Genomic DNA, 15,209 nt, shown 5'->3' with positions numbered 1-15,209 from the left:
ATAAATATTTAGTTTACTTTGTACTTTTTTCTTCCAAGTAGTTTTCATGTAAAAATTCAAAGTGGCTCTTTCAACATTTCATTGTTAGATGCAACAACGAAGTGCAATGTTTTCTTGAAACTTCACCTGGCGTTTCATTGGGGTACATGTCTGCAACTCTACAACCCATGCTGACACATCGGGACATGAGGTTTCGTGCGGCTGCTCAGGCTTGACATGGCTCTAAGGCTTTAGCTCAGGCAGAGTTGGTACCATTTCTCTCTGAGAGTTATGGGTCGTAGACAATGACGCAAATTGGCTAAATGTTCGCCAAAGGAAATTGAAAACAGCAAGGGGAGTGGGATAGAGGGTCTAGTGGGGTGGAGGTGTTTTGTCTTAAGCTAAAATGTCTTCGACCAGAGGGCAGGGTGTGAATGGGAGTATGTCCAGGTGGTGTGTATGGGCTGTCCGGACTGGGTCAGTTTACCTCTCTGTCCCCATACACTGACCCTTTAATATGGGCTGTATCTCCTCTCCTTTCACCCTGGCTTTTATGGCCCCATGTAAATCTCTCTCCGGTAACACAAGCTTGTCAGCCTCCTTTCTTCTCAACACATTTATCCTCATAGAGAATTCAAAGAGGCACTGCGGCAAGGAGGCGGTATGCGGGCTTATAAGACTTGAAATAGATTGAAAGAGACTGCGGGATGATCAAAAAGGAGAAAGTCCAGCGTGAAACCTTAGACATGGGAACACCGGACACTCGAGTGGGCAAGAAAGCCCCTTTCAGATGAAAGGCAGTCGTCCATCAATAAGTCATTAAAGCAGACACGTAGGCCCAGGAAAAGGGAACATTGATGATTACAGTCATCCCCAATTCAAGCGTAAGAACACACGAAGGGAGATTACAAGGTGAGAGTGATCCTTGCCTAGGAATTAATAAAACATTACGGGAAAACTAAAGATCAAGTCAAATGAGGAAGTGAGGAGCACCATCTGGTGGATTTTGTTTTTATGGTCTTATAACACTTTCCATGTGATGAGGACAAAATCTGCACTTGGTTTGTAATCATTGCAACAGTGGAAATTAAGTGCAAGGAGGTCAGTAACTGCTTAAATAGGATTTCCTTTTGCAACACAAGATTCTGCAATAAACGACCAGCCTGGGTATTCTGTCAGTTTTATGCCCTCAGTCCTATTTGTGTTCTATGAATAATAAAAAGAGCTACCATGGATGAATAAGCAAACAAAAAAACTTAATTTGCATTGGAGTTTCTCCCAGCTGATTAGAGCACACTGCTCCACAAAAGTATCTAGGCCCTTTTGAACTTTCCCACATTTTGTGATGTTGCAAACTCAGCTAATCTTTATTCTAGTGTAAAAGACGAATGGATCAAGACCAAGCACAGCAGAAGTGTACATGGATTTCAGTTTTCACCATGTTTCCATCAGCATTACACATCTTGATACTGATATATTTTTCTTTGAAAACAGTTCAAGCTCAGTCACTGGATGGATGGTATCTGTGAACATCAGTTTTGAATCTTGCCACAAATTCTCATTTCTTGACTTCGACTGGGTTGTTTTAATACATGGTTATGAGCTTTGATCTAACCCTTTCCATTGGGTTCATCTGGTTGTAGATGCTGGCCCAAGGTTGACGATTTACATTATATTTACTTACGGAGTCATCAATAAATTAAAAATAAAAGCAGCAATTAAATCAGTCGCTGCTGTTGATGTGGTTTTACAGAGTAAATACAAGCAATCTTTGGGTCTGATTACTTTTTTCTCTGCTGTTAAACGTTTTCACTAATTTATCCCACTTGCTACTGTGAAGTAAAAGAGGGAAGTGCAGCGAGGGAAATAAATAACTAATAAACTATTTTCAGAATGTGAAGTCTAATTACCACAAAGTTATTTATCAAAACAAATCAATATAAAATACACACTGTTTGCTAAGCAGGTGTCTTATGAGGACAGTGGTATGGACTGGATTTCATTAAGGGATATCAGTTTAAAAGGGACTGAATATATATATAAACACTTTTCAGATTTTTATTTAAAAACCATTTATAATGCTCTAATTTGAGGTGATCCGTTACATAAAACCTCAGTAAATATATGGAAGTTTGTGGCTTTAATCTGTTGTTTGAAAAGGTTGTGAATAATTTTTGCAAGGCTCTGTTGCTTGACCCTTTCCCTTCTAACATGATAAGCCCATAATTTTAACACAGGTGGTCCAAGCTATAGTGTCCCTGACCCTGATCTGTCTTAGTTAACCAGTAAGAGCCATTATAGACTTGCAAGGGTCACACTGGCACTCATTCATGTTGCTAATGTCAAACACTGAAAACAGCAAGGTTCTGAGGCGAAGCATATAACAAAATTTACTGGGCAGTAAATTTAGCCACGTTGGTGAGTATAGTGACAGCACAATGTTGGGTTTCTTGCAATAAAACTTGTTTTCTGGGAGAGTAAAACCGCAGCAGGAATGAGGAGGTTGCTACCAATCATATGTATTTCATGATGTGTCCTAATACGATTGCGTTCGCCCGGCTGTTTCAGTAACAATGTGTAATATCAACCTCAGGAAGCTTTAATAATTCAAATAGGGGGGGCCATTTCTGCTGAATTTGTTTCACACAACTTTTCGAAATAGCTCTGTATTTTCTCTGTGTAGTTGCTGCTAGGTGTTCACCTGAAAATCTACAGCTGTAACTCTCTTGGCCTTTGCACTGAATCCTAATCATCCAGACTCACTTCAGCTCTGGGCCAAGTAAAGATTTCGATTTGTTTTACTGGCAATTATTGTTTAAACGGCTGAGGATGAAAGTGAGTCATTGTAAAGATGTTTACCCGTTTCAGCCATTACTCGTGGGTGACTTTATAGCCCCCTCACAGACCCTCTGTTGGGCCGGGGCGACTCTGGGGCTCTTGGTGTTTTAATGAGCGAGAATTCACTGAACAAACACACAACCAGCTGAGAGGTCACGCAGCTCTTCTTGCCCTCTTTCACTCCAGGGTCAGGCTTGTTTGTTTGCGTGAAGGGCCCTTAACGCAGAATTTGACACAGAAACACATCAGCCTTCTTCAGGATTAGGGCTCTTGATTAACCCAATGGTTTCAAAACGTAATCTCTGAAAAAGACTCAGATACCTTTTGTATTTGTCCTGTAATGGGAGATGAAAAGCAGCTAATGATCAAACTGTGAATAGACCACATCATCATTGAAAACTGTTTTTACTTAAAGTATTAATTCAATTCCTTAAGGAGGTTTGCATAAAGAATATTTGAATTTAAAGATCCGGCAACATGCAAATAGCCTTTTGCTGTTTTGAAATTTTTTTTCTTTGATCATGTGGCTCATCTGCATTTTTTTAAGTTTCTTGATCCATTCGCATTAGGTTGCTTTAGGTGATAGCCCCATTCATTGTTGTGGTAGGAGATTTGACGTCTGCCCTTGTTTGCAAACGAGTTTTTGACCTGAATGAGGCTTCCTGAATAAATAACGCTGACCTAAATATGAACCAGACTTGCAGAAGACTTGGCCGCCTGGTGGAAAATGCTTACTGCTTCAGGTGGCTGTGAAGGAATCACAGCAGCATTGCCGTTTTCACAATTAGGCCATGTCAGAGAATGAGGCGCACTCTGGCAAATGGATATCGCTCTATAATCCGCATAGAGGAAAATGGCGCAGGCTGGGTGTGTTAGAACGATGCATCTTGAATGACTGACAGCAGGACGGCACTGTAGCTGGTCTTTTCCTGCCCGCTGAGCAGCTAATGGTGCAGAGAGCATTTCCCACCGGGGGAGACAAACACCAAGGCCCTGCTATGATGCCAGATGTGCTGTCAGGTCTGTATTGTCAGCGACAACAAAGCACACACTGGGCTCAGTGCTTATAGTCTATTCGCATTCATGGTGAGATACCCGGCCATTTAGTCCTTCGCTGCTAGTGCCTGCCCGCCCACTCTGAATAATCCGAAACTGCTATTAGTCTGATGGTCATTATTTAAAGCTGACACTTTTGAAAAATGTGTTGGTTTTTATTTTTCAGTTTCTTCTTATTATACTCTATAGTTTAAAGGGATTTAGTGGGGTTTGACAGGTTATCCTGAAGAACTGGCCCAGAGCCTCATTTAAATGAGGCATTTTCACCCATTTGGACACCAGCAAAACAGGAAGCTTCTACAGATAACAAAAACACTGTACACTATGGTATGTATGTCAGGGTACTTCACTACACAGAGAGGCAAGTTAGAGATGCTGATCATTTTGCCCTCTCATCATTTTTTGCCTTTACAGTTTTGATCGTTTTTAGTTTTTTGTCCATTTGTACCATATGGTAGACTATAATTAATGACCCTCACTTAATGTTTTGGACTTATAAATGTTTACAGAAATGGCCTGGACATATTCAAAATCTGGAAAAAGAAGTTCTGGAGGAAAAAGACACAGTCTACATAGAGCCAGATAAATTCCCATCACTCCACTGATTTTCATAAAAAGGGAAGGCCAGGATGACAAAATCCCTTACTGATTTTAAATGGGTAACTTTTTCAGACCCTTGGTATACTTTTATGCCATTAACCAGTCTATCCCTTAATGACATTCAAACATGCAAACACACTAGCATACCCTCCCCCACCGGACTGCCATCTGTCACCAGCAACAGCAGCACAATGACCAGATCAGAAGAGAGCTCTAATGAGCAGGACTTTTCTCTTGTTAAAAATTCATTCTCTATGTCTTGCTGTCAAATGATCAACATACCCCTGACACCCCAAACACTTGAGCAACCGCATTGTAGTTGTGAGCAGGTTCATGTTAGGACTCTGGTTTGCTTGTCTCCAAGGCACTGACACATTCTGTGGTGGTAAATATGACTAACTTAACTGTTACCTAAAAAATATAAAGTAACACTTCACAAAGGTCAACTGTGAGCCAGCTAAAACATGAACGTGCATTAATGCAAAGGAATTTGTGACACAACACTTTGTAGCTGCGTCAACAAAACTGTGTTTTGACATGGTCTAACGCCAACGCGGCGGCCCGCTCAGACGAAAACAAGAACCTCTGCATTGCTTTATTAGCTCTTTTTTTCCACCCACTCTCACGCAATCGTGGAAAAGGGAAGGCGGGCGGGACTACTGCACAGCACCTGATGACCTGTGCCCGAATGGGAATGGGTTAGAGGAAGGTTATTGATCTGATCTCACAGTGGACATCTGTGGCATCTATCAGGGGTTGCTTGTCAGTCACGAGAGCAGGGAAGCAAACCACATGTTGGTTTGCATCTCTTCCCCTTATTCTGCCTGTGATGACGCAGGAAGGCAACCAGTGAAAGACAAATAGGTTCACTAAAAGTTCACTTTGTTTCACTATCCATTTGTCATAAGTAACTTGTCTTTGTTTTTTCTTTTTGCTCTGCCACATTTTGGTTTGCTTCTCCTCCACACATTCTGGAAAGTGAGAATGAAAGTATTTACTTGCTCACAAGGAGTTAAGATGTGCAAGAGTTGGGCAAGAAAAGGCAGCCCTAAAGAAGATAAGAGGCACATCGGCGGCTACATTATCATTTAATTATCAAAGCAGAGCAAAAATGTGCCTGCATGGGCCAGAAATAAGAAATGATGCCAAAAAATGGAGCACAGGGCTGATAATTCACATATTTTGAAGGTGGACCAAACCCACAGGGTACATGTGTTTGAAAAAAAAATGCTGTCTATACTTCTATACGTTTATTTTATTATATGATAAGTAGAAAGTTAAAAGAGCTGTGAGTTTTTCTACAAATCAGTTCTCCGTGGCTCAAATGCTGATAGGTTAGAGCCGTGTGAACAAACATTTTGACAACGCCATACAAAGGAATCTTACCTGAAAAACATCACACAACCAAAGATAGACGAGCATTTCTAACAGTTATGCATCATACAAGTGAATACAAAATGGATGCTTTTAAAAACTTGATTTATGACATCTCAGCGCTTCAGCATTACAAAGCCGGTAAGCAATCATTATCTGTGAAGGAGGAATAGAAAAGCCCTGAAGATAGTTCAGAAATTTGACGATGGAAAGACACAATTTTGCTCAACATATTATTACAGCAGGCAGCCACCGGCATTCAAACACGTTAAATCTCATGAATCACGTTGGACGAGGAAAGGAGAACTGAAAAGAAAAGGTAGTTGCTCCATGATGTCGAAAAAAAAAAAAAAGTAAAATGTGATGCATGAGTCACAATTCCAAAAGTCATGTTGGTGATTGCAGGCAATGTTGGGTGAGGAAGACTGATAAAAAGTTTGAACAGCAGAGCTATGAAGCAGCTCATGTTAGAGGTGCAGGAGAAAGTTTATCTTGTGTTCACAGTAGTAAAGAACGCCACCAGAACTTGGAACTCTTAAGGCAGCTGTTCACAAAGTTATAATAATTTCTGACTTAATTCCTACCATGTTTTCCAAGTGCCACCCTCTTGATTTTTATAATGCATTGCATTTTTTCTGAAACTTTCCCCCCCAAAATTGCAAGGTCCATATAGGTCAGAATTAAAAGTATTAAAATAAGAGGTTTCATACTTCAACTGTAACATGGCTGACCTGCCATGAAGCATAAGTGTTATATTATCTCTGCAGAAGCACATGTAGATATTTAAAAAACTGCTGCTTTGTACACAATAGACTTTTGCAGATTCATTTACATGCTTCAGATGCTAATGTTTTCTTTTTAAAAATATTTCCTGAATTCACATGTCATGTTATTTAATAGAGAGGTGTATTAGACCCATGACTGTTTTCTATGTATTTGGCAATTTTAGGTCAGATTATACAATCATTCCCTTTCACTTCACTTGCGTAAATAGACTTGAGGGGGTAATAAACACAAAATTTCCAACCACTTATCTCAGCAGAAACAGATCAGGTGGTTTTTAGTTCACTAAAATCAAAACATCATCATAATTTCACTGACCTCATCGTCCACTGAGGCTGCTATGGAAATTAATCATTGTTGCATAATTAATCTGGGATAGAAGTCATTCCCTTATTCATGTTCCTACTTCAGAGGCAAATGCTGCTAGTTCCTGAAATTTTCTCTACTTTACTTCTGTTTTATTTGTTGTGCTTAACCAAATCATCTTTTCATGTGGATGTGGATCTATGTTACAGATAATTTGCAAGTAAATGCCTCTTTTTGACACCAATATTTCTCCAAAGTACTAACAAAGGAAGCTCTAAGCTGCAGAAGTTAAAATTTAAAATTTTTTAGTTGGAGTCTAAGTTTGGGGTTTTTCCAACTCTGACTTTGAAAACAAAATATGACATTTTGGCTAATAACTGCTTTAAAAAAAACAAAACTTTTTTGCGCCTGTGTATCTTATGACATTATTTCATATAAATATGGTACAAGCAATTAATGTTTGAAATTACATGGTGCTGGGAAATACTTTGAATTAAATTCAGTTTGTTTACGTAGAAGCAGTTCACAACACTTTTTCTCAGGCACTTTACAAAAAGATCTCAATGCAAACCAATAATTCAAAAGTTAAGTACCTAAAGAAGACACTGAGCGCAACTTCTATGGTGTTTCCTGGAGTGGTTCTTTTTTTTTTGCAGCTCCACCTGCAGGCGAGTGGTGCCAACAGACACTTCAATTAATTTGTATCGTTTAACACAGTACAGTTTGAAAGCAAACCGCACCAGCCGGAAATGTTACAGTTTCGTTTCCCTACTGAACCGAGTCAACCGGACTGTCAGGTGGAAAAACATCAGATAAACTCCGAGCTAATTTTCACATCTATAGGACGAAGGTGGCCACATCCAGTTACAGTAGTTCAGCCAGTAGATTGTTCTAGGAGACGGAAACACTTAAAGACATTACCAATCCAGATGTAGTTTCAATGAAGGGAGAAAAAAAACTGAATGAGAATATTTTCAACCAGTTCAACCAGAAACAACAGTTTGGGTTTGATGTCATTTCCAGATCCAAATTGTGTGGTTAAATGGGACTGGCATAATCCACTGTTCCTTGTTTATTGTTGTCCACTTCAGTTTATTCTGGGTAGTAATTACATTTCTGCTCTGTAGCTCAACATTACAGTTGATTAATTGGTTCTGCCAGAATCAAACTTTTTTCTGAGTAGCTCTAAAAGCAGGCAAGTACCACTAGTGACAATTGTAGCACACTTTGGGAACCCTGGTGTTAAGATCTTGTTAGTTACATAAATAAGTTTGATTGAATTCCCAAATGTGTTTAATCATAACATTACTGTCTTTTATTCCCAATTGACCCCGTTTTTGATAAGCACCAAATCACCCAGGACTGTATAAATGCCAAGGATTTACATTTTGGGAAAATTGCTCATTTGCTTTCCTGGGAAAAACAAAAGAGAGGATCAATACTCGCATCCTGTAAGCTCTGCAACTACTGAGCTGAAGCCAAAGGTCAATTAGCCAGGCTTAGTCTGAATACTGGGAGCAGTGGGAAAGCTTCAAGTGTGACTCTCTTTCCAAACATGTGAACTATTCACTAACAGCTCTAACACTGAGTAATTAACTTGTGCAACATTGTGGGAGAACACCTGAGTGCACAGTTGTGGTCCAGACTCGTTAGGGAGCAAGCCAAGAAAAGCCAAAGATTTAAGTAATTATACTCATTGGGTCAGATTTATATACTATAATATATACTTGCAATTAAATATATTTGTAAAGACTACATACAGTTTATAAATACAAATGCCAAATCCCTAATTTCTTATTGCTCCATCTGATATCTGTTCAAATCTGAAAATTATCAGAAGAAATGAAGAAAAGTTCTGGTCTTCTATAATTACTTGAGATTTTACTTTTTGAAATGTCATGCTCAGTTTTTTTTTTTATATGTACAACTCATTCTGGGTCACAACAACCTGACTACCTTATTGAGATTTTCTTATTGCGTTTCTTGCTTGTTTTGCCTTTTGCTTTCTAGACATTTCTGTCTGTTAATTTTGTGTGGCATGAATGAATCTGTTGTCAGAGTTCATTTTATTACAATTGCTGAGCACAACTTCTGTTTGACCTCAAATGTTGATGTCACTGTAAACTGTGACACTTTCCAGAGAGGTCATGACTCCGTAAGTAGGAACAAAAGTAGAAAAAGGAACGCAGTTCAGTTGTCTCAGAGTTGGATGGCAGACGTGCCATGTCTTCAGTTTCACCACCAAAATAAATCACAAATACAAAACAGAGAAAAACAAGGTTATTCTTTTCCATTTACCATCTGTAAACGTCTTGTTTGGTATTCGCAATGACCTTATTCACTTTTTTTTTAATCACATCTTGCATCTTGGGCAAATGTTAGCATGTTTTCTTTTCATAACCAAAATAAGAACATATTTTTTATAATCTACTTCAATTTTACATTCATAAATGAACTATTCTGTAGCTGTATACTTACTCTTCGCTTTAAAGTATTTATTTTTTTTTACTATATTTTATGGTTATATTACTGAATCCTATTTTGTTATTTAAAGACTTCTCTCTATAGTAGTCTTTTTCCATTAATCATAGTTTTAACCTGCATTCAGGAAAACAGATTTATAAAAAGTATAACCCCCAGTCACACCAAGATAACCATGAGTAACCTCTGGACTAATGAACTCTAGAATTAATAAATTGATTCTGAAAACAGGCATAAAATCTCTGCAACATGGATTCAAATTATCACAACTTTGTTAAGAAACATCTTGTGGCAGATGCCTCCTTTTCATACATGAAAAGGCAGGTGAGAAATATATAAAACTGCAAAAGTTAAATTTGGAAAAGGGGTAAAAAAGACACAAAAAACTACATTCACATAAAGGCCATCAACCTAATAAACCTTTGTCCAAGTCTACATTTTTATTCATAATTATAAATGCCAGATGATGTAAATTCTGCCAATCTACTGCTTTAAACGCAAGATAAACATTTAAAATGAGCGGCCCCGTATTCTTGTTGTGTGGGGGTGTGTATCGATTCACTACTGCTTTGGCACCTTTACATGTCAGATAACTAATCCTTTAGAGCTGCAGTTCTATGTTCTTGTAGTCCTTCACAATTGGTCTGTAACAAGGTGGAAGGCCAAAGAATGGTAATGGATTCAGATTCGCTTCATCAGGGGAAACTGGAACAGTTGTGAAGGACACTGAGGGACAGAGAAGAAAAAACACAAAGGAAGTTGAATTAAACACTAAGGAGTTACAAACCAAGAGAGAAATTACTTAACTAAATGAGTAAAATGTAGAGAGAACTGGACACAAGAGAATACTTTTCTAAAAAATAACAATCAGAGAAATTAGCTTAATACTCTAAGACAAAACGTAAATCAATAACAAAGAAATGGTCAGCACAGAAGATTATTTTGTGGTTATTTTGTTGACAGTTGCAGTTGTTTACTGTGATGGAAATTCAGGTGGCTAACAGTTCTGATAAATCCAGTTTTGCAAGACCATTTACTATTTTTATATGCTAAGAGAAACGCCTATCATGATCTTTAATATTTATATTTTCATTCTTTCATAACCGTCAACAAAATAACCACAAAATAAACCTAAACCATTTTATCATAATTAAATAATTGCTTACATGAACAGACACAAAATGCATCATTAAAAAATATATAAGTTTGTTGTTATTCTCTGTCTTTTGTGGGGGAAAAAAAGACATCTGCTAAGATGCAGTTAATTTGTGATTTGGTGATCCAAGTTTTGAGTGTCACAATATTGAATACATCCTCTAAAAGCATCCTGTCTGACATCTGCTAATATATATATAGGTCTATGTCACCTAATTATGACAGAAAACATATCAAACCAGATGGAAAGCTCCCAAGAGGAATGAGGGGAGCCCTTTTAAACTCCATTACCACGTGCACACTCTCTCCCTCTCACACACACGCATAATTACACAAACACACACATCAATCCAAGACATAAGCAGCTTGTAGATACCACAGAAACTAGTTCTTAGATTTCTAGAGGTGCCCCAGGGGCAGGAGGCCCATGATGGATCACACATTGATTTGATTTGAAGTGAATGTGAAAGCTGCTGTCGTTGCCCTCTGCCAGAGAGGTGAACCATGATTGAGCAATGACTGTCTGGAGGGTTCACTCAGGAAACTGTAAGTGGACAGGCTGGACCCGCTGCTAACAATCACCTTTTGTACAAATCGGCTGGAAATGAATTGTTGATTCACAGAGTGGAACAGAAAAAAGGGAATTCCTTCTGCCAGCTGTGTCGCCATCGCGACACTGTCTCCGACCTGCTGTTAAAATTTGTTTTTCCTGCAGTTTCCATGGCAGTAAATAAATAGAAACGATCTTAGAGTTGCTTCTTGGGCGATGGAGACCAACCTACCTGTGACTCTTCTGTTTACACAAGAAGAAATAATGTGTTATGTGTCGCCATTCATTTCCTTCTCATGTGAATGAATCACAGTTTCAGAGGAAGTTTCAAATGAAATTCCAAAACAACAGATAAAAGAAAAATACCGTCTATGCAGAAAGATCTCTATTTATCCAATGTTTATGCTGTCTATGACGGAGCGCCAGGCTGTTCTAGAGAAAAGAAAAAAATAACTGGCCACACAGGAGTAAATTTCTGCCAAAAACCTCAGGGATTTTTGACATTAATTTCACATACTCACAAGGAAAAACTTGGGAAAGTTTCATTGTCATAAATTTGCCAGAAAAATATACAATTACAAGAAAAAGATTACTGTTACATTGAAGCGGTAAAATTAAAATCATGCATTTAATCTTTTAGCTTGGATTGTTTTTCACACAAGTATATTATTTCTCAACATCAGAGAATATCCCAGTTTTTTCTTGTAAATATGTTAAATTAATCCAAAAACTTCTGGGGGGTTTGGCACAAATTTATACCCACATAGCCAATTCTGTTTTCTTTTGTCTGCAATACTCTGTCTTAGTTATCACACAAAATATTGAGGTCAAATAAATCACTGTTCCTATCCCTAATAACTTTCACTGAGGCATGGACTAGGCCACTGAAACATATTTCATTCTATTTTTACATTTGTTGCTGTTCCAAAGATTATTGTCCTTTTTCATGGCACAGTTTTCTGTGAGGTATCCAGTTAGAGAAGTTGCATCTGATGTGACTCTAGAATACTTTCTTATAAAAGGGGATTCTTCATTGACCTAGAACTGCGCAAACCCAAATAGGTTTTTTTTTTACCCAGACATTTCTATTTTAAGATTGAGTTGAGTTTCTAGTTTCTGACAAATCAAATGTAACAAAAATCTTTGACATTACAGTGTGAAATATTGCAAGAAAACCCCTGTGGTGCACAGGAAGCAATCTGATTGCACCTGCTATTTCTGTGAAATACAATGCAGAAAAGTCAAGAAGCCAAAAGGAAGAAAAAACAAAACAAGAATTAAGTTTCACTGATACCGTAACACAAAATCAACAATACCACTGCAGAACGGAAACATAAAAACAGAAACTTCAATAGAAAATGTGAGGTAGGGAGATTCCCAGGTAATTGTATGCAATAAACACTTCAAAACACACAAACCTGCCTGCAACTGGTTAAATGTGAGAAGCAGCAAAGCATGGAGTAAGAGCAGCACACACACTGCTCTCTTTGTCATCCAGATGTTATTGACGATAACCCAGGAGCTTTGTTGACACTCCTGATAATGACACTTTCTGCCACCTGCCTGGGGTCTGTCCTCTCTGGTCACTGCAGCTCAAAGCAAATCCGAGTGTCTCACTGCTCAACAGATAATAATCAGTCTAAACATTACAGGCTCACAGGAGCCTCTTCCCACCTGAGGCCTGAAAAACCTCTGTCTGTCCTGAGAGTGGTCACACTTTATCACTTCCTGCGTTGACCTAATGTTGTAACTCATGTTGACATTTCAACTTTTCCTACAAACAGACTTCTAAAGGTTGAGAAGATGCCTTGCAAAGCATTTATACCACTTAAACATTCCCCATTTGTTACATGACAATGTTTTATCAAAGTTTTATGTGACAGACCAACACAAATTATTGTGTAATTAAGAACAGAAAAGAATGGGATGGATGACTTTTAAAACATTAAAAAACAATACGTTTCTCTCTATCTCTTTTAGTCTTTGAGGGTGTGAAAGAATGTGGTTGAAATGTTTGTTACCTTGTGGGTGTGTCTTTTGTGGCAGCCATCTTGGAACCCTGCTAAAGAGGAAGCCTTCTTCTTCTTCTTCTTCTTCTTGTTTTTAATGGTGGTTGGCAAGCAACTTAATGGTGTGCATTACCGCCACCTACTGGTATGGAGTGTGGATCAGAACGCAACTTAAAAAAATAAAAAAATAAAAAACAAAAAAAAAACACTAAATCCTTAAGAGGAAGCCTGCCTCAAACCCAGCTCTTTTATAGAAAGTGCTGTGATAAGAGCTGGAATTTGATTGGTTGACGCTTAAAGTAATTAAAAGAATAAAATGATTTGCAAAATACACAAATGTTTGCCTGATATTGCATTACTGAAAAGTAATTGTTACTGTTTACATTGTGTATGTGAAAATTAACTTTGTTTTCCTTTTTGCCCACTCTGGAAGGCTGAGGTGATTGGCCGATGTAATTTGAAAAGGCGGGGTTTAAGCAGGATATAGGTGGATTGCTGAATGTAGCAGGAGGATTGAAGCTGCCATTTTTTAAATCTGCTGTTTTGCACCAGTCTTAATAAACCAACTTTGTTTACAGCCAAGGTAAACTGACTTCTCTTTCCACACCACACCTCTCAGCATTACACATATAAAAGTCCCTAAGTTGTGGAGAACATTTATGTGGAGCCCTCTTTTGCTCTGAATTAGATCAAGTGCAACCAACTGCCTTCAGAAGACCCTTAATAAGTAACTAGAGTCCATATGTGTAGGATTTAATCTCAGTGTAAATACAGCTGCATTGTTAGGGAACATTAGTAAACAATAAAATCAATATTCTAAGGGTGGAAAATCTCCATTTGTCCTCTGAAAATGTCATTAATTTGGCAAAACAAAAACCACTGCTGTCACCTGAACGAACAGGCTAGACAAGATGGGTATGATTGAAAGAAGCAGCTAAGACACACAAAGTCACTCTGGAGTCAAGTCAAGTCAAGTTTATTTGTATAGCACATTTCAGGGACAATGCAGGTCCAAGTGCTTTACATCAAGCAAACATCACAATCATCAATTATGAAGCAAGAGGAGCTGCAGAACTTCAGAGATCAGGTTATTAGTTGTGCTCTTTACAAATCGCCCCTTTGTAGAAACATTTCACGACTGTTGAATTGCTGACAGATAACCTAAAAGAAGACCTGTTTGAAGTTCCCTTCAAGTCAAGTAAGGAACAAATCACAACACATCACCCAAAACACACCATGTGTGGAGGACAGATGGTCAGAGATGATGGGAAGACAAAAGGAGCTAATTACAGGTCAGTTGTGAATGAAAACTTCTTGGAGGCTGCAAATCACTTGAGACTTTAAGGCTCAACTTCAGGCAAGACAGTGACGCTTAGATAAATAAGAAAGATAGATAAGAAGAAACTAAAAAGCTCCTGTACTTTTCTATTAGTTTTTTTCTTATATGAAACAAATAAGTTTGCATTTACACATTTAACAAACGTTATTTGTAAAGAGAAAAATGAATAATTGTTTCATTTCTTTGCACCTTCCAGTCATGCCTTATTTGCTATTCTCTCACATACAATCCCATTAAATACGTTTAAGTTTTTGTTAGGAGGTAAATATTTTGTGAATACTTTTGAAACAGAAGTAAAAATGGAAGCCGGTTGCATTGTTTCTGTCCTGATTGACTGGCCTTTCTGTGGGAATTAAGTGCTTTTGCTTTGCTAAAACACTGACCAGTGCCCAACGCGTATCCTGTCATAAACAACTCCAAGGTAAAACAATCAAAGCCAGAAGACTGGAGACTCTTCTGGGCACAGAAAATCCACACGTATTATTTTCTCCATGTCTTCGTTTACACAAAAACACAATAATCCTCACAGATTTAGAGCTGTCGGGGGAAGGGGGACGGGGGGCGGCGCGTTATATCAGCAGAGGGATCTACAATCTTTGCAACCTTTAGAGAAGTTAAGAATTCCAATTGTGCAGGAAAAATAAACCTGAAAGCTGCAGTACAAAAGGGAAGTTGCTCTCAAGTGAGCGCCTTTATGATGCAGTTGAAGAGTTGCTATCAGAGGACTGAGGGAGCCTTC

Source organism: Xiphophorus maculatus, chromosome 7 (assembly GCF_002775205.1).
Source record: "Xiphophorus maculatus strain JP 163 A chromosome 7, X_maculatus-5.0-male, whole genome shotgun sequence".
Taxonomy (NCBI): domain Eukaryota; kingdom Metazoa; phylum Chordata; class Actinopteri; order Cyprinodontiformes; family Poeciliidae; genus Xiphophorus; species Xiphophorus maculatus.
This window is presented reverse-complemented; position numbering follows the sequence as displayed.